The sequence below is a fragment of the Physeter macrocephalus genome, chromosome 10 (genome assembly GCF_002837175.3).
Source record: "Physeter macrocephalus isolate SW-GA chromosome 10, ASM283717v5, whole genome shotgun sequence".
NCBI classification, from domain to species: Eukaryota; Metazoa; Chordata; class Mammalia; order Artiodactyla; family Physeteridae; genus Physeter; species Physeter macrocephalus.
The window spans coordinates 9867231-9886668 of NC_041223.1; the positions used below are offsets into that span (position 1 = coordinate 9867231).

Genomic DNA, 19438 nt, shown 5'->3' on the forward strand with positions numbered 1-19438 from the left:
GCCGGGCTCCTCCTCCGGCTCCTCCTTCTCGCGGGCGAAGCCCGCACGGGCTTGGAGGGGTCCTCCGCCCCCTTGCCCACCAGCAGGACACGCGAGGCCCCGGGGCGGGCGCTGGACTCCCTCCGGCATCGCCCGAGGGCCTCTCCGGCCGGGCACCCTATGCCCCGCCGCGCGCGTTCCCACAGACTTCTGTCCGCTTCCCGGCTTCTCCCGGTTTATTCCCGGCGGCCGCTGCCGCCTCGGGACACCCATTTACGCAGCAACACGCAAACCCATTCTGGCGACTCCGGGGGACCTGAGGAACCGGCGCGGAGAGGTGACCCTCCCCTGCCCGCCCCGACTCTTTCTCTCCCTCCCCCAGCGGGGCGCGTGCTCGAGTGGCGGGGGCTCTGCTGCTGCCCGGGAGCGGGTTGGGGGTGCCCCGGCGACAGGATGGGGAGGCGCTGCACGAGGCGGGCCGGACTCCGGGATGGGGGCTGCGCGCGGGAGTCTCCGTGCCCGGCCAGCTTCCAGGCCGGGTTTCCAGGCTTCCCGCGGTAAGGAGGGGACAGCGAAGCGCCCTGGGTCCCTCCCGGAGGACAAGCCCCGTGGCAGCCAGGCTCTGCGTGCGTTGCTGCTTCCCCTGCCCCTTCTCACTTCTCCGACACGGGCGCTCGCAATTTGCTCGCTTTATTTCTCTCCTTTCCCCCTGCGAGCTCCCACGGCGGCAGAGGGGCCACCCGCTGTGGTCTCCCGCCCCGCCCGACTGTCCCCGCGGATCTGCTCGTGCGCTCGGCCCTGGCTTTGCAGCGGGGTCTGAACCCTCCCGCCGTGGGCACAGCCGGTGGGCCGCGAGAGCGAAGACAGGGCGGGGACGATCGGTTTTCCGCGCCCCAATTTCCTTTCACGGCCCATTGGGACGTGTAGTTCTTCCTCTCGCCGTCCGGCTCCGAGAGGAAACGCGACTAGGGGACCAAAAAACTACAAATCCCTGCATCCTCCGCGACGAGGGCGGGAGAGGCGCTGTGCTGAGCGTTCTGGTGGTCTTTGGTCGGAGATGGAAACCAACAAAGGGAAGGGTTGGGGTTCGGCTGCGCCTTTTTGGTGCTGGGCGCTTCACACTTAACACACGTTCTTTATCTAATCTTCACGACAACCCTGCGAGGCACTATTGTATCCAGCCGACAGAACGCTCAACTACTTGCCAGAGACCACATACCGCCTGGGTGGTAGAGATGGGATTGAACCCAGAGCCCTGAGAATTTCCCTTATTAAGCGCTGCCTAGGTGAGCGGTGTCAAAGGGAGATGAGATTGGTTTATCCAAGAGAGGAAAAGAACTAGGGCCAGTTGGGAAGAGCTTCCTGTAGTAGGGAAAAAGTGGTGGGAATGGCAATTCGAGTAGGACATGAAATTATAAGGAGTTATGAATAAAAATGGTATTTACAAGGATCCATTCTAAAGCAGGTTAGGGGAATGGGTAGGAGCTTAGTCAGAAATGGGTCCGAATGGTTTTAGATATTGTATGACCAATGAGCACATTGTAGGGACAATTTAAGTACTCTGCGGCTGTACTGATTTTTAAAAAAAACAACTGGCAAGCCTCAGACAATTCAAATGAAAACTCTCCCATGCTTTCCTATCCTTTAGCTCATGGGATCAACAGGAGGTTATTTGATTTATTGCAACCACCTTTTCTCCAGGTGTCCAGTTAATATACTAAATCCATTGACTGGTTGCTTTAAAAAAAGACTCCTATTCTTGTTCTCAGTTAAGCCCTTAATTTTTCTGGCATCATGGTTATGCTTTTTAATAGTCCTTCTCTGTTAGAGAAACATACAAAAATATCTGCATATGCTTTAAAATAGTCCAGCCCATCCACCCCCAAAAAACATGAGGATATAGATATTGGCAAACTTGAAAATTGTTAATGTTGGGTGATAGATATATCTTTATTAGTTATCTGTGGCAGCAAATTATCACAAACCTAGAAGCTTAAAACAACACAGATTTATTATCTCAGTTTCTGTGGGCCAGGTGTCCAGGCACTTGGGTCATCTGCTTAGGATCTCACACCTGCCATCAAGGTTTTGGCTAGGCTGCATTCTCATCTGGAGGCTCAATTGGAAAAGAATCAGCTTCCATGCTCACTTGGGTCACTGGCAGAATTCATTTCCTTGCAGGTGTAGGACTGAAGACCTTGGCTTTTACTGGCTGTCCACTGGAGACTGCCCTCAATTCCTAGGTGGCACCTGGCATTCATGGGCCAGCATGGCCACTTACTTCATCAAGTCAGCAAGGAGAGTCTCCAGAGCAAACCTGCTAGCAAGATGGAATCACATATAACACAAGGTAATCACACAGGGGTGACATCAAATGTGCTATACTCTATCCGTTAGAAAGCAAGTCACAGGGGAAGGGATATTACAAGGGTGTGAATACTAGGATGAGCGGCTACCCTAGGGTTTGTCCACCACTGTGCACAAGAGGGTCCATGTTTATGTTTGAAATTTTCCATAATAAAAAGAAATGAATTACATCTTTAAAAATTATCTCTAAATTTCCCACTGCCAGCAAGTTTCTAGATAAGCTGATGTGATTGTTTGCAGTTGTCTTCCTAAGAATTCCTTGTTTCTTCCTACTCCATGTTTACTCAGACCTATGGCAGTTAATTAGCTTAGGACACGTACTTAAATTCACTAGAACCTGGCATGACAGCCATGGATTTTAACTCACCACCTAAAAACTACTCTGTAAGGTGTGGTAGAGTTTATTCAGTCATTTCTCAATTATTTAGGGGTCTAGTTTGTGCGAAATATTTTTTTTGCCACAGGGATATAAAAGGATCCAAGATAGAAGTTTATATTGGGGGGCTAGAGGGAGAGGTGGAGAGAAAAAACAATAAATGCAAATAAAATGCAAACCAAAAAAGGGAAATAATTGACTAAATGATAAGACAATTTCAGAGAGACATGACATGAACAAAAAAACAGAGCAGGGTTGTTGGATAGAGAGACTGGGGTGGGGTGAGAGACCTCCATGGAGGAGACGCTTGAGCAGAGAACCAAATGGTAAGAAACAGCACGTACAAAGACCTCAAGGCAGATCAAGCTTGGAAAATTCTAGGGGTGCAAAGTAAACACAGTCTGGCTGGAATGGAGTGAGGGACAGGATGAAAGTTAGAGGAAAGACTGGTTGAGGCATCTGGAATCTATTCTCCGTGCACTGGGAAGTCACTTAATCTGTGACCACCATTATAGTAAGTGTGGAAGGGTCAGGAAGGAGAGTAACATACAGTACTTGCCCTCAGGAATATATAGCTTCCAAACTTTAATGCTAGAAGGACCTCAGTGCATGAGGTCTAGAATTATAGACCAAAACATTTGTATTTTATATAAGAAAATTTGAGGCCCAGAAAAGGAGTTACCTGCAAAAAATTCCTTGAGAATGCCTCACAATAACAAATAATTCATAAATGAATCTTGAATTGAAAAAGTGCATCCTCTGATTTAAAGCTTTAGAAAACTGATAACTAATGATTATTTAGTGCCCGTCACGTGCAAGGCATTGTGATAAAGAAGTTGAATATGGCAGAGAAGCTACAGTCTAGTTGGGAAAAAAAGATGGAGACACATAAGAAAGTAAGTAATGGAAGAAAATTATGTAATAAAATACACTATCATTTCTGGAATATCTTCTTGTATTAGGCAATATCCTGATTCTTTATACATTTAGCTTATTAAATCAAAAGGACAACCTGACAAGGTAAGGAATGTTACCTTTCTTTCACAGAGGAGAAAACTGAAGATCAGAGAGGTTAGGTGATTTGCCCAAGGTTTCACAGCTGGTAAGTAATGGAGTCAGGATTGATGGCCAGGTATGCATGTCTGATTCCACTACACAGTGGAAGAGTATACTGTGTCTGACTCACTGCCAACTGAGTAGGGAAGAGTATCTTGATTTCAGCGGAAAGGGAGATCTATGAGGCCTAGACTGTAGCAAAGTGAGACTCCAGGACTCTGACAATATGATAGGCAGGACAAGAGGGGTTAGGATCTCAAGGAGATGGGAAGGGTGGGAAAACACATGACGTTTCCAGTTAGAGTGGAATTGACAAGGATTCAAGAGCAAATACTTTACTTGGGAGAGGATGCCATAAAACACTGCTGAGATAGGAAGTGAGCTAGGGAGGGATGAGCCTATAAAGCTTGCATGGAGAAGCTGCCACTGTGGGCGGCTGGAGCTCAGACCCTCCAGGCAACTGTGGGAGGTGGTACAGACCCTGCCTCACAGTTTCCCTACCTGAGGGGCGAGTTTGCTGAACTTTGTCCGCCAACCCATCTGTTATTAGCTGGGAGCTCCTTATGGGATCATTAACTCTTCATCTTCTTTACATTGGGCCACGCTCCTAAAATTACCACAGCCGTGAACCCTAAGAGCACCAAGCTGGCCCTCCCTTGAGTGTTGGTGGTTTCTTTGATTCCAGCGCATCTTTCCTTGTTCTCATCTGCCTCAGTGGGTTTACCGACAACAGGGGTTACATTATTAACAAAATTAGAGCTTTGTTCCTTTCATCTGAGCATTCCACAAACCCACCTCGGTCATTCTCAGAATACCTCCAGGCAGCCAGGAGAAAGTACGGTCTTATCCACGGTGAAGGGGGAAGACATTCAGATCCCAAGAGAGATGATTTGTATACCTTTCGAGGCCAAGATGAGTGTGCACCTGTGTGGTCAAAGTACGTAAGTCAAAGGGACCTAGTCCTAGAAGGAGAACTTTGAAAATGCCAGAAGGGGATTTCTTCTGAGAGTTCAGGGGTGGTAATTCAGGAACTAGCTCAGGAAATAATTGCCGAAGCTCCCCATAGCAAACAAAATTCCTCAGAAAATCAGGCACCCTAATTCCTTCCAACCCAGAGAGTTTGCTCGAATTTTTACATGTGCTCAGCACATCTGGGAACATCTTGTGTCAAAACACGTAAGATGTTTAAAGTAATAAACTCAGCACTGCAAGAAAAAAATTGGATGAGGCAGAAAAAATTTAATCCAAAATGTACTTATAATTTCCCCAGTGACTTTTTCTTGGCTCTTTTAACACCAAAAAGTTACTTTTTAGGATTTTAATAAAAATAATTCATGTGCATTGAAACCATTGTATTATAAAAAATATTCTTACACATAAATATGAAAAATGTAAAAGTTGTTCAAATTCCCATTACCTTAAGATAACAGTCATTAACATTTTGTTGACCATCTGTTATGTAATTCATTTTATGCACACACACGTATCATGCTTTTTATATATAAATTTATTTTATTTATTTATTTTTGGCTGCGTTGGGTCTTCGTTGCTGTTCACAGGCTTTCTCTGGTTGCGGTGAGTGGGGGCTACTCTTCGTTGCAGCACGTGGGCTTCTCATTGCAGCGGCTTCTCTTGTTGCGGGGCACGGGCTCTAGGCGCGCAGGCTCAGTAATTGTGGCTCGCAGGCTCTAGAGCGCAGGCTCAGTAGTTGTGGTGCACGAGCTTAGTTGCTCCGCAGCATGTGGGATCTTCCTGGACCAGGGCTCGAACCCGTGTCCCCTGCATTGGCAGGCGGATTCTTTTTTAAAAAATAGATTTATTTTATTTATTTATTTTTTGGCTGCGTTGGGTCTTCATTGCTGTGTGCGGGCCAGCGGGGGCTACTCTTCCTTGCGGTGCGTGGGCTTCTCATTGTGGTGGCTTCTCTTGTTGCAGAGCACTGGCTCGAGGCCCACAGGCTTCAGTAGTTGTGGCACGCGGGCTCAGTAGTCGTGGCTCACGGGCTCTAGAGCGCAGGCTCATTAGTTGTGGTGCACTGGCTTAGTTGCTCCGCAGCATGTGGGATCTTCCCAGACCAGGGCTCGAACCCATGTCCCCTGCATTGGCAGGCGGATTCTTAACCACTGCGCCACCAGGGAAGTCCCCACACACGTGTCATTTAATAAAAATGGAATTGTGTCATGCGTCCTGTTCATCCTGTATGCTTTTTTAAAGTGGTATTTTTCCCCTTCATCCCTAACCCCTACTGTTTCCCAAGTAACCAATGTTAACAATTTAGTATATATCCTTCTCCAGGCTCATATAATTATAGGCAAACTGTATATACACATATATGCAGTCCATAATCCAATTTCATCAATTGTCTGAATAATGTCCTTTATAGTTAATCTTTCCTAGTTAAAGATCCAACCCAGGTTTCATACCTAGCACTTACTCCTTCAATATGGAACAGCTCTACGTCCTTTCTTTTAGTTTCTTGATCTTGACATTTTAGAAGAGTTTAGGCCCCTTATCTTGTACAATGTCACTCCATTTGGGTTCGACTGGCATTTCTTCACAGTGTAATCCACAATGGGGCTCTCACCAGGTTTCAGCCACAGGCATGAAGGCAACGTTGCTGAAACTACAAGATATCTGCATGGGTCACACCTGCTGCTGCCTCTGGGCCTGCGGTTCCTCACAGGATTTCGAAGAAGCATGTCCATACTGCTTCCAGATGCAGGTGCTGGATAAAGCTGGAATGTATCTCCAGCCCAAGGCTAAACTGACACCCCAAAATATAGACACTTATTAATTGAGAAGCAAAATAAATATGCACTCAGGTTTAAAGAAGCAAAAATTATGAAGAAGTAGAAAGGCTCCAAAACTATTTTGTTGATTACTTGTAAAATATGCATCAGAACACTAACTGGTAAAATAACGGGAAAAAGAGAAGCATCCTATGGACGATGAGAAACAATTCTACCACTCCTCAGATTTAACCCTTGCAGGAAGACACAGAGACTAAAGTTCTGAGTTCTGCAAGTCTGGTTCCAATGGCAAGAGCCCAGCCTGGTTTTGGAAACACCTACATCTGGACAGTCAATACCCATTTGCTCCTCAAAGGACGTGAGCAAAACAAAGAAACACTTCTCTTAACTAAAAATGCAGCTTAGTCAGAAAGAATTCCAAAAGAATCCAAAGTGGATTTCAGAAATTTCTTGTCTCCTCTGTAAAGAATGGATTTTGAGAAATGTCTAATGCTATTTCTGAACTAAAGCTAGTCAGTAAAAAAAACTTGTTTGACTTTTATTTATTTTCTGAATACATGGAAACCAAATCCAAGAACAAACTTTCCTTGGCATCCTTGGCATTTGTGGGAAATAAAAACCTCACTGGAATGAATAACTGAAACCTACCCACCTCAAGTGTTGGTTGTGAGATCAAAAAAATATGTGAAAGTGCTTGTCAGTAGTAAACTCATAAGCAGGTATTACTGGTATTATTATTATTTTCCATTTTTTCATCAGTTTTCACCATTTATATCATTCTCTTTCAAAAGGAAATTGAGACCTTTATAAGCGTGTCTACTCAGAAGGACTTCTTCGGGGGGTCTATAGCCTGACTGCTAATTCAGAAAACCGGTGTGTCCTTTTTCTCCTACAAACATCTGCATAACTGTACATTAGTGAAACCTGAAGATTATCCCTATTTGGGGTGTAAAAATATCCAGGATATTCTTAATTATAGATGATCTAATAAGATAAAGATACAAATATATTTTAACGAAATTTTCATTTGGATAACTTTCTGTTGTTCCTGTAGTAATATTTCACCTTAAGAGACAGCTTAATTTGTTCTAGTACAGACTTATTTCTGGGTTTAAAATTATTTCAAAATGTTAACTTTTACTTTAGCTATGTTACATATTTACTGGAACAACATAGGTACAATTTGGGTTTTTGTTTTCTTGTTTTTTGTTAATAAGCTAAGATTGTTTTCCACCTTTCTATTTAGCTCATTTAGATATGTTGAAGAAAAATCAGGTTATGCATTTTTGGTGGGAAGTGAAGTGATGTGTCTTTCTCAGCATCAGGTCCAAAGGTCCATGGTGCTGGTTTGTCCCAATATTCATGATATTCATTTTGATTACTAGGGTAAGGAGGTTCCACTAGGTTTTTCCAATATAAAGTTGTTATTTTCCTTTGTAGTTAATAAATACAAGGACTGCAAATGTCTTGTTCTTCATCAAACTCTCACCTACTAATTTTAGTATCTATTGATTTCTTGATTCTGTTTCCTTCCCTTTCCTCCCTTCCTTCTTTCTTTCCTTTATCTTTCTCTCTCCCCACTACCCACTTTTGTTGGCATAAGAAAGACCTTTCTTTTCTTCCCCATTTATTAATTGATTCACTGGTTTATTTATATCAGTATGGCCTCATAGATACTTTTATTATTCAATGGGATATAGTCTATTGTTTTTTGGGGTTTTTTTAAATTTATTTATTTATTTTTGGCTGTGTTGGGTCTTCGTTTCTGTGCGAGGGCTTTCTCTAGTTGCAGCGAGCGGTGGCCACTCTTCATCGCAGTGCGCGGGCCTCTCACTGTCGCGGCCTCTCTTGTTGCGGAGCACAGGCTCCAGACGCGCAGGCTCAGTAGCTGTGGCTCACGGGCTCCGTCGCTCCGCGGCATGTGGCATCTTCCCAGACCAGGGCTCGAACCCGTGTCCCCTGCAATGGCAGGCAGATTCTCAACCACTGCACCACCAGGGAAGCCCTAATCTATTGTTTAGTTATAAATAACTATAACTGTAATCTGTCAATAGTTATTTTGACATTCAGACTCTTCCAGGTTTGGCTAGCATGAGCCCCTTCATGCTAACTCCTGTGAAATTTGACATGACCCAGTCACTCCTTGAGCACTTGCTTCCCTAACTGCCTCAATCAGATGTTCCAGGCTCCCCCTGTACTTTTCCTGTCCCAGCCCTGCAATCTGTCATTTCTCCAAGGGGTCCTAGTTCCTTTTAGTGGAAAACACATATGTGTTTGTATATCTCTGTCTATTTATATATCTATTAAAACATAGGCACAGATATTTATTTTTCTCAATGCTAAAAACCATGTTTTCAAACTGATAACATGCACTTCCAATCAAAAACTACAAGCTGTAATGCATGCTTCTCACCTTCCATATTTGTAGCTCATTCCTTCCATTATTCTCAATGTCTTTATTCATTTCTTCAAGTCTAGAGTACAGAAAAGTTTGGGGACTGCTAACCCGTGCCACCATGAAAAGCAAACCAGCAAACTAGAGTTAATTAATTATTTACAGTTCTTTTGTTTTGTTTTAGAAAAAAAAAAAGTGTACATCGTTGCATGTTCCCAATGTTGGGGGTAAAGCAACAACTATGTCATCATTAAATATGATGTTACCTTCGGGATTTTTATAGATGCCTTTATCAGGTTGAGGAGGTTTCCCTCTACTACTGGTTTGCTGAGAGTTCTTATATATATGGATGCTGAATTTTGTAAGATATTCTTTCTGCACCTCTTGAGATGATTCAATTTCTCCTTTATTCTGTTAATATGACGTATTACATTGATTGATAATTGAACGCTAAAATTTACATTTCTAAGATAATCCTCATTTGGTCAAAATGCATTGTCCTTTTCATATATTATTGGATTTGGATTACTAATATTTTGTGAAAAAACTTACATCTATGTTAATGAGAGTTATTGGCTACTGATTTCTTTTTTTGCGGGGGTGGGGGGAGGTCATGTCTTTGTCAAGTTTGATTTCAGGATTCTCGTGACCTCATAAAAACAAGATGGGAATTGTTTCTTCATCTATTTTTTTGAGAAGGTTTGGTAGGGTTGGTATTGTTTATTTATTAAATGTTTGATAGAATTTACCAGCTAATTATTTGGTTCTGGAGTTCTATTTGAGGAAAAGATTATGATATCAAACTCAATGTCTTCAAAAGATATAGAACTACTCTTATTTTTTATTTCATCTTGTGTCAGTTTGGGTAAGTTATACTGTTAAAGAAATTTTTCTATTTCATTTAAGTTGTTGGATATATTGGCATAAATTTGTTCATAATATTCTGTCATTATTTATTTAATGTCCATAAGATCATTTATTGTAGATACTGGCAATTTTCTTAATCAGTCTTGCTAAGGGTTTATCAATTTTATTATTTGTTTTCAGAAAACCAAATTTTTGCCTTGTTAATTTAAGCTATTGTTTATTTTCTATTTCGTTTATGTCTGTTCTTACCTTTATAATTACCTTCCATCTATTTACTTTGGGTTTAATTTGCTCATATTCTTCTAGATTCTTAAGGTGGAACCTTAGATTGATTGTAAACCTTTTTTCTTTTCTAATATAAATATTTAAAACTATAAATTTCCCTCCAAGAACCTCCTTAGCTACATCCCACAAAATTTGATATGTTGTATCTTTAGTATCATAATTAAAAGTATCTTCTAATTGTCAAATTTCTGAGTATCTTAGAGTTACTGGCTTCTAATTTAATAATTTTGAGATCAGAGAATGGGCTCTAAGATTTCAATCCTTTTAAATTTATTGAAACTTGTTTTATTTTCAAGCATATGGTCAGCCTGTTACGATTCCAGGTGCACTTGGAAAGAATGTGTTTCTGCCATTCTTATGTGTGGTGTTCTTTAAGTGTCAACTAGTTCAAGATGGTTGATAATTTTGCCAGGTCTTTTATACCCTTACTGTTTTCTCTGGTTGTCCTAACAGTTACTGAGAGGTAGGTGTTAAAATCTCCAGCAATGTTTTGTCTACTTTCCCTTTAGTTCTGTCAGTTTTTGCTTCATGTTTTTGAAGCCTTGTAATTAGGAGTGTATACATTTATAATTGTTTAACTGTTATATATTCCCAATGAATTGGCCATTTTGTTGTTATAAGTGTTCTTCTTTTCTCTGGTTATATTCCTTGTCTTGAAGTCATTTTTTATAGTATTAATTTGCCAGCTCAGTTTTCTTATGTGTACTGTTTGCACGGTACATATTTTTCCATTATTTGACTTTCAGCTCCTCTGAAACTTTACATAAAGGCAATTATTTTAAACAGCATGTACTTAGATCTTGCTTCTTTACCTCTTCTGACAGTCTCTGTTTTTAATGGGAGTGTTTAGTACATTTATATTTAATCTAATTACTGATATGGTTGGATTTAGGTCTACCATTTTTATTTGTTTTCTATTTGTCTGATCTGATATTTTGATTCTTTGTTACTCCTTTTGGTTTTATAAAAAAAAATTCAATATTCCATTTTAACTCATTGATGGGCTTTTAACCTATTCCTCTTTGCCTTATTTTTTTAGTAGTTTCTCTAGGTATTAAAATATGCATACTTGTCACAGTCTTTATGTAAATGTTGATGATGATGAAAAACCACGATTGAAACAATACCACTGCTGGTGAGGAAGTGAAACAATGGAATTCTCATATACTGCCTCCATCTAGGCCTTTAGTACTATTAGGAGGAAGACAGGTACAAGAGCATTCACTGAAGCATTGTTGTTGTTGTTTATTTTTATTTTCTTATAAAGCTTACCTTTAAAAAAAAATTATTTATTTATTTATTTATTTATTTTTGGCTGCATTGGGTCTTCGTTGCTGCATGCAGGCTTTCTCCAGTTGCAGTGAGCGGGGGCTATTCTTCATTGCGGTGCGCAGGCTTCTCATTGCGGTGGCTTCTCGTTGCAGAGCACAGGCTCTAGGCACTCGGGCTTCAGTAGTTGTGGCTCGCAGGCTCTGGAGCACAGGCTCAGTAGTTGTGGCACATGGGCTTAGTTGCTCTGCGACGTGTGGGATCTTCCTGGACCAGGGATCAAACCCATGTCCCCTGCATTGGCAGATGGATTCCTAACCACTGCACCACCAGGGAAGTCCTGTTGTTGATTTTTAAATAGTAAAAAAAATTAAAACTGGAAATAGCCTATATGTCCATTAATAGGGGATTAGATAAATAAATTCTGAGCTATTTATTCAATAGAATATTATATAGAGTGAAATGGAATAATTAAAACTATAATAATAAACATACATCTCAAAAATATATTGAATGAAAAGAGAAATTTGCTGAAGGTCACAAAAATATATCTTTTATATGAATTATAACAGGATATACTGTTTACGATTACATACATATATAAGTATATACTAAAATTCCCCCCAAAACCCAAAGGCATGCTAAACACAAAATTCAGGGTATTCTTTTTGCAAGAGAAGGAGGGAGGAAAGAAGAAAACGAGGATCAGGAGTCAAAGCTGCATGGCTGATAGGAGGGAGTTTTTATATCTTTATTATATCATTATCTAAACTTTTTTATATTCCTGCAGTATTTCTTAATATTTTTTGGAAGAACAGGATTACCTTTTTATCTCCATACCCCAGTTTATTTTGAAATGAATAAAAAGAATTTCCAAACAATATATTTTTCTCAGTTAAAAATCTATCCTCTGGAAACCACCAAATGTAAGGGACTTTCTCTTTTGACATTTCCTATTCTATAATTAGTGAGAATTAGTTATAATTCTCACTTTGTGGCTTTGTCCCCTGTTGATGAGGGACATCCACATACTCAGATACAGAACAGCACTTTATTAGCAAGGTTGATTGTTGAGGTTTAGGCAAAATGTGGGCATTATCAAGCACAGGTAAGAAGGAATGGAATATCTGGAACAGAAGAAGACATGTTTAATTTACTAGAAAAATGTAAATAGGTTAAAGTGCAAAGTTACACATCAGTATTGTCGAGGCCCCATGATGGATGGCTCTGTCTACATGTAAATCCATCATCACAAGAAAAAGTTACCATGATCTCAATCAACTTTTCTGTGGTAAATGTTTATCATCCTCCTGTCAAAAGGGAAAGTAAGTAATAAAAATTCCATTTTTTTAGCTTTGGTATCTTACTAGTGAAACAAATCTAACTATCTAGATTAACACAGATGTTCAGTGAGCTTGAGGCAAGCTTTGAAAAATCTCTTGTAGGCTGAAAAAAAGACTATAGAAGAAGAGATGGAGAAGAAAAAAGGAGACAAGCAGAGTCTAAATGATATGAAAAATTTAAGGTTTGAACCTTAAAAGCTTTGGGCACCCAAGATAAATTTGAGTAATATTGATGAACTATATCTTATCCATCTATCCTCAGAGTCCCAGGCATGTGCTAGACTATGGGAGTGCAGAGACGGGTAAGAACTAGTCTCTGATATTAAATGTAGCATCCAGAAGGTAACTAAAGACACTCCCATAAGCCAGACAATTGCCACAGTGATGGTACACACAATAGAGCAAGGGGTCACAGATAAAGAAATACTGTAACTAATGTGGAATCTGACATTTGGTCTGGACCTTTATTCATCCTTAATCAAAGGCAAGAAAGGAAAATTCCAAAACCAAGGAAGAAGGACAACTCTCATGGCATTGTTTAAATATTTGGGAAAAAAATGGTATGAATGAATAATTATTTTTTAAAATACATGTGCTATGGGCTGAAGTGTGTCCCCTCCCACCCAAATTCGTATGTTGAAATCCTAATCCTCAGTACCTCAGCATATGACTGTATTTGGAGATTTGGCCTTTAAAGATGCTGGGCCCTAATCCATTTTCATAGGCATACACAGAGGAAGATCATGTGAAGGCAGAGAGAGAAGATGGCCATCTACAAGCCAACGAGAGAGACCTCAGAAGAAACCAACCCTGCTGACACCTTGATCTCAGACTTCTAGCTTCCGGATTTGTGGAAAAATAAATTTCTATTGTTTAAGCCACCCAGTCTGTGATACTTTGTTATGTCAGCCCTAGCAAAGAACTAATACACTTAAATATGGTCCACTTAAAGTGATGACAAAAATCCTGTGTTGACCTACAGTATTCAAACCGTATTATCGATTTAAACACAAGTATAGAATGATCCAATTTTGATAAAATCGTGCAACTATATGCATAAGTATAGATAGAGGATAAATGTCACCTTTAATGTTTTGTGTGATTTTTTTTTTTTTACTTTCTCCGTTAGGCTTTTCTATATTGGTCCATTATTTTAATAAGCATGTGAGTGGATGGATTCAAGTGGGAATAAATATATAGAGCAAGGAAAGAATGTAGCTCAGGGCAGAACCTTGGGGAATGCTGATATTTAAGGGACAGAAGGTGGGAGTGAACAAAAGCAACAAAGGAGGATCGTCCAGAGAGGAAAAAGACCTGGAGTATTATTCCGAAGAAGCCAACGAAGGGCAAACTTTTAGAAGGAACAGGGCATCACCCAGTGTGAAACGTTGCACAGAAGGTCTGCACGGAGTCTAGCAGCAGGAGGATGTTGCACTTGGAAATGAGGAGGTCATGCTGTCTTCTGAGAACAGGTTGAAGGAGTGGTGAGGCCAGTTTGTAGGGGTTTGTGGAAAGGATGGGCAGTGTGGAAGGAATGCAGCAAAGTCATGAAGAGTGACAAAGATTACAGATCTTCAGGTATAGCCGCAGACTGTCATCATCATACTAGGAATAGCCTGAATACAAACCTGGGGATGTCAAGATGCCTATTACCCTAGAAACCTAGATAAGAGTACCTTAGCAACATGTACCAAGCTGCTGTATTCTGCGTGGCGCCTGAGATGTTTCTGGACCCATTCTAGTGTGTGATGTCAATTAGCCTGTAGTCTTTGATTAATGGCAAAGATGTTTCTATAAACCAAAGGCCTTGACAATGAGATCAGTTCGTAGCCCCTCTAGAACAGCACAGGGAATGACAGCAGCCAGCAAGTTTTGTCATTAGAAAGGCTCCCAATGTCGCAAGAAAATGTTTATAAGCTTATTTGACTACTAGGGAACATGCTTTCTTGTCTAGTTTCCCTACCTCTTAGCCAGGTTCCCTTGGGATGAGGACACAGTAAAAACTAAACAGACAAAAAGAGAAGGAGAGAGAGAGGGAGAGGTATGTGTTTAGAAAGTATGCCAGGCACTGCTCTTTCTTCTTTCACCTTAGCCAGGTGGCCCTGGAATGGCATATCATCAATGTATGGCAATCATATATATATGATTATATGTATATATATAATGTGTGTGTATATAATATATATGTACATATGTAAAACGATACATGTATTGGAGTATCACATGCCAAGCAGCATACTACACACTTTACCTACTTTTTATTTAATTTTTATATAATCCCCAAATCCCAGTTAGGGGAGTACTTAATATTCCTTTTTTATTGAGGAATCTGAGGCATAGAAAAGTTACGTTATTTGCTTGAGATCACACAAGTTATTTGATTTAAGAGGATCTACAGAGGGCACAAAGTAACTTTAGACATTATATCTCCCCCTGAGGAACCTGCACCCTGGTAAAACAAATTAGGCACACAGAGAGTTATCTAACACCTAACTGCGGCACATAAACGCTGTATGAGAGGGTCCAGGTGTTCACTCCTAGCTGGGGCAACCAGAAGTTGTCTGAAAGGAGGTAGCTTTAAACTTTAGCTTTGAGGGGGTAGGAAGAATTTTAATAAGTGGAGATTCTTTTTACCACAAAATCAAAATAACAGCTGCTTTTCCACCTTCGTTTCTTTGTGTTATTCCTTCCAACTCTTTTCAAGCTATCTCTAAACAGCAAAGCATCACCAGCACCAACCTCTTTTTATTCCCTTCATCTCGTATTTCCCTCAGGGCACTGAAATTCTTTAGCAATAGCAGACAGAGCTGGGCGTGCCCAGATGCTCAGATGCCAAAGCAGGTTTTGATTGCGGAACAGCTGTGGCAAGGACAATAGCCCACTTCCCTTTGGGCAGGTATCTCTGAGTGCTGTTTTGACCAGCTTCTAGGAGAGGCATTGTCTGAGGCAACCAGAATTCACCCTGGAGTCATTTCTGAGCACAGCTTTGTCCCATGACGGAGGTGTTATTTGAATTCACCTTCAATTGTTGTCTGTTAAATAAAATTCTAAAATTCTTTGTCTCTTTAAAGTTGGAGGATAGTGGGATTGAGTGGTCAATTTCACACCTGTGATTGGGTGACAGGAGCATTGATGAGAAAGTCCATTCGTCTGTACATTCTCCCAGGACTCTCTAGCTCCCATATCTGACCCTGCTTCCTCTAAATCTGTCTCTAATTCCTCCACCAGAAAGCAGAAAGTAATCGTTAAAATAAATCAGTTTTTAAAATATTAGCAAGGCTTTTTCACATTGCTCATAATCGGATGTCCGTAATTCTGTGATCAGAAGGGAGAGGACGTGTTTTTAGAATAGTTCTTTAAGCAGAGGGTAATTTCTGGATACCTGTAGAAAACAAATCAAAAATATTGGAGAAAAATTGGAGTCACTTGCTCTTATCAAAAACAAGTTATTTCTTTTGAGAAGAAAAGCTCATGACTTGGTTGATAACTCAGCCAGCTGAAAGAAACCTCAACAACTTAAGAAAACCTTTCAATAGACAAAAAATTGAAACATTTGATTGCAGTGTCAGTTTCATATTTTTGACCTATAGGAAAAGCTGAAGATATTTCAATACCTTTTTCAAGCACATGCAGGTTACAAGGAACTACCTCTTCTCCATCTCTTCAGAAGAGGAGTTTAATTATAAGAACAGTGAAGATTACATAATTTGAAAAAAACCCTTATCTCTAAATTATGATCCTAAAATAAGATACTAAAATGATTGCAACTTTAATTGTTCCTAAGAGTAGGGTGGACTACCACCCACTCACACCCCTTATTTCCAGCCTCCCCACAATGCATTACATGAACACTGGAGTACGATCCACTTTGTGGTTCCAGGTAATGTAATCTAAAGAATACAGCAGGGAGGCTATAAAATCAAAATATAGCTGAATCTTCAAGCATTTCCTCTGTTATTCTGTGTTATTTTAAAATCTGGATACCAAAGTGTCATTTCTTCTCAGTTTAAAAATAATGCTATTTTTATTGTTGTTTCCTATGGAAACAGTTTCCCTAGGCACAGCAACGGCCATATCTTAAAAGGGAATTATTTATTTAAGCCAGTTGCCCTTGTTGCGTTTTGGATGACACAAACCCATATTTTATCCCAGTGGAGTCTGCAAGGGGAATCCTTCCCCACTCTCAGAGGATCATCTAATGCTCCATAGCCACACTCCCAGCTGCTAAGCAGCCCCAGAAACCATTCTTTTCCCTAGAGATCAGATTGAGGAACTTCAGGTCCCCAGACACTAATGGAAAGTTACAAAAGCTGTGACCAAATTGTCAGAACTCTCCAGATCTGCCTAAGGTCAAATGACAAATAAAGCAGTGAGGCTCAGAAGACACATAAGCGTCTCAAGAAGCCTTGCACGGGAACAAAAGAATTGAGTGACGCTTGCACGGGAACAAAAGAACTTTCCCTTTGCATGATACATATTTCTGACAACACAATATTCTTCTTTAAACATTAAGGAATGGGAAACTTCTATCACACCTGTAAATAAGTAGCTTGTGTCAGACTAACTCACCCACAAAAACAGCTATAAAAACATTCCCTCCAAATAAAACAGCTATTAAAACAACAGAGAGTAACCAAAGCAGCCTGGACTGAAGGGGTCAAGATCCTGGAGAGGAAAAAAAATGCACTGTGGTGAGCCAGATAGTTGCCACTGCTATTTTCCCCAGGGAATTTGCTGAGGTGTAGAGGATAGATAGATAGATAGATGGATGATCTAGTGTTGCAGGAGTCTTACTGGGCTGCAGAGACACAAAGTGGAAGTCAGGGCTATCAAACTGAAAGGATTTGAGGAGCCAGCCCATTTTCCCTGTGCGATTTTCCCTCAAGGCATTGACATATTCCTAAACTAAGTAGGCACAGTCCAAGAGGAAGAAACCAAGCAACCACCCAACAGAGAGCTTCTCAGGCTAAAAGGGTCACCATGGTCTTAGTGGTCTACTGGTACTAGGAAGACAAAACTTGGAGTTCAGAACCCTCCAAAAATGAAGGGTCCTGGCACACAATCTAAACTTTCAATTGAGACCCCTGAAAGGTCCCACCCTGCGAGCAAGGGTGTGATAACTCAGAGATAAAACAGCCCTTATAAAACCTGAAACTCACCTCCAGTCAGCTGAACTCCTGATTGGACCAAGTTGTCAATATAAAGTAAATCTTCTCTGTGGGAAGGTAATCGTCATTTAGAGTCTCTATAATTGTTTATATACAATGTACATCATTCAATCCAAACTACCACGCATGCCCGAAAATATGACCCATGACCAAAATTCAAGAGAAAAAAAAAGCCAAAATAATAGAAAGAGTGATCCAGACATTGAGGTTCTCAGACTCACACTTTAAAATAACTATGATTGACATGGTCATGGAAATAGATAAAAATGCGGAGAATTTCACCAAGAACTGGAGTCTATTAAAAAAGTATTAAAGGGCAGTTCAAGAACTGAAAAATATAACTGAATTGAGAATTCAAAAACTAGATTTAATTATAGATTAAAAGCAGAAGAGAAAATTAGCAAACCGGAAGATAGGTCAGTTCACAAAGCCAAATTGAAGCACAGAGAAGGAAAAAAGAAAACTAGAGAAAAAAGTGAAAGAGACATATGGGACATGGTGGAAAATTCTAACATATGTGTAATTAAAATTCCAGGAGAGGAGAAAGAATGGGGCAGAAACTATTTCCCCAAACTGACAAAAGACATCAAACCACAGATTCAAGAAGTTCTATGACCTCTAAGCAAGAAAATACAAAAGCAAGCCACACTTAGGCACATCATATTAAGACTGCTGAAAACTGGAGTTAAAGGGGAAAAATCCCAATAGTAAATAAAGAAAAAAACATATTACCCTCAAGAGGCAACAAGACAGTTCTGAAGCAAACACTCTATTTCTTTATGATGGAAAAAAAATAAAAGGGAATTTAAAAGACAATACCATTTACAATAACAGCAAAAATCATCAAATGGCTAGGAATAAGTCAAATGCACAAGGTCTCTTCACTGAATACTACAAAACATTCCTGAGAGTATTTTAAATAGACCTAAATAAATGAAAGAATATACCAAGTTCAAAGATTAGAAGACCCAAAATTTTAAGGGTTAATTCTATCCAAAACAATCAATAGATTCAATGCAACCCCCCCCCTCAAAAATGCCTGTAGGTCACTGACAAGTTGGAAATTGACAAATTGATTTTAAAATTTATATGGAAATGCAAAGAGCCAAGACAAGTGAAAACAATCTTGATGAAGAAAAAAAACTTGGAAGACTTCCATTACCAGATATCAAGATTTATTAGAAAGCTAAATTCAATAACTGTGGTATTGGTGAAAGGATATAAAATAAGTCACTGGAATATACTAGAGAGTTCAGAAAAAAAATGTAGTCTTTTCAATAAATGGTGGTGGATCAATATGGGAAAAAATTAACCTTAATCCTCTACCTACACCCCAAAATCAATTCCAGATGGATCATAGATCTAACTGTGAAAGGTAAAATAATACAGCTTCTAGAAGTTAATAGTATCTTCATCACCTGGGGTAGGCAAAGAGTTCCTAAATAGGACACAAAAAACACTAAATGTAAAGTAGAAGATGAGAACTGGACTTTATTAAAATTAAGAACTTCTATTTATCAGAAGTACCATTAAAATAATGAAAATAATGAAAAGGCAAGCAACAAGCTGTGAGAATACATAAA

The 19438-nt window shown here is 40.1% G+C and overlaps 1 long non-coding RNA gene across 5 annotated transcripts; it reads left to right on the plus strand.

Moving 5' to 3' along the window:
* The first annotated feature begins 40 nt into the window (after positions 1-40).
* LOC129392456 (uncharacterized) lies at positions 41-13559 on the plus strand. Of its 5 annotated transcripts, XR_008618325.1 has the most exons (6): positions 41-316; positions 2161-2329; positions 3770-3824; positions 4589-4715; positions 5338-5353; positions 6366-9415. It is a non-coding gene; the product is annotated as an uncharacterized lncRNA (long non-coding RNA). The 5 variants fall into 5 exon arrangements; XR_008618324.1 differs by lacking the exon at positions 5338-5353 and having other exon boundaries at positions 6339-9415; XR_008618328.1 differs by lacking the exon at positions 5338-5353.
* The last annotated feature ends 5879 nt before the right edge of the window (positions 13560-19438 follow it).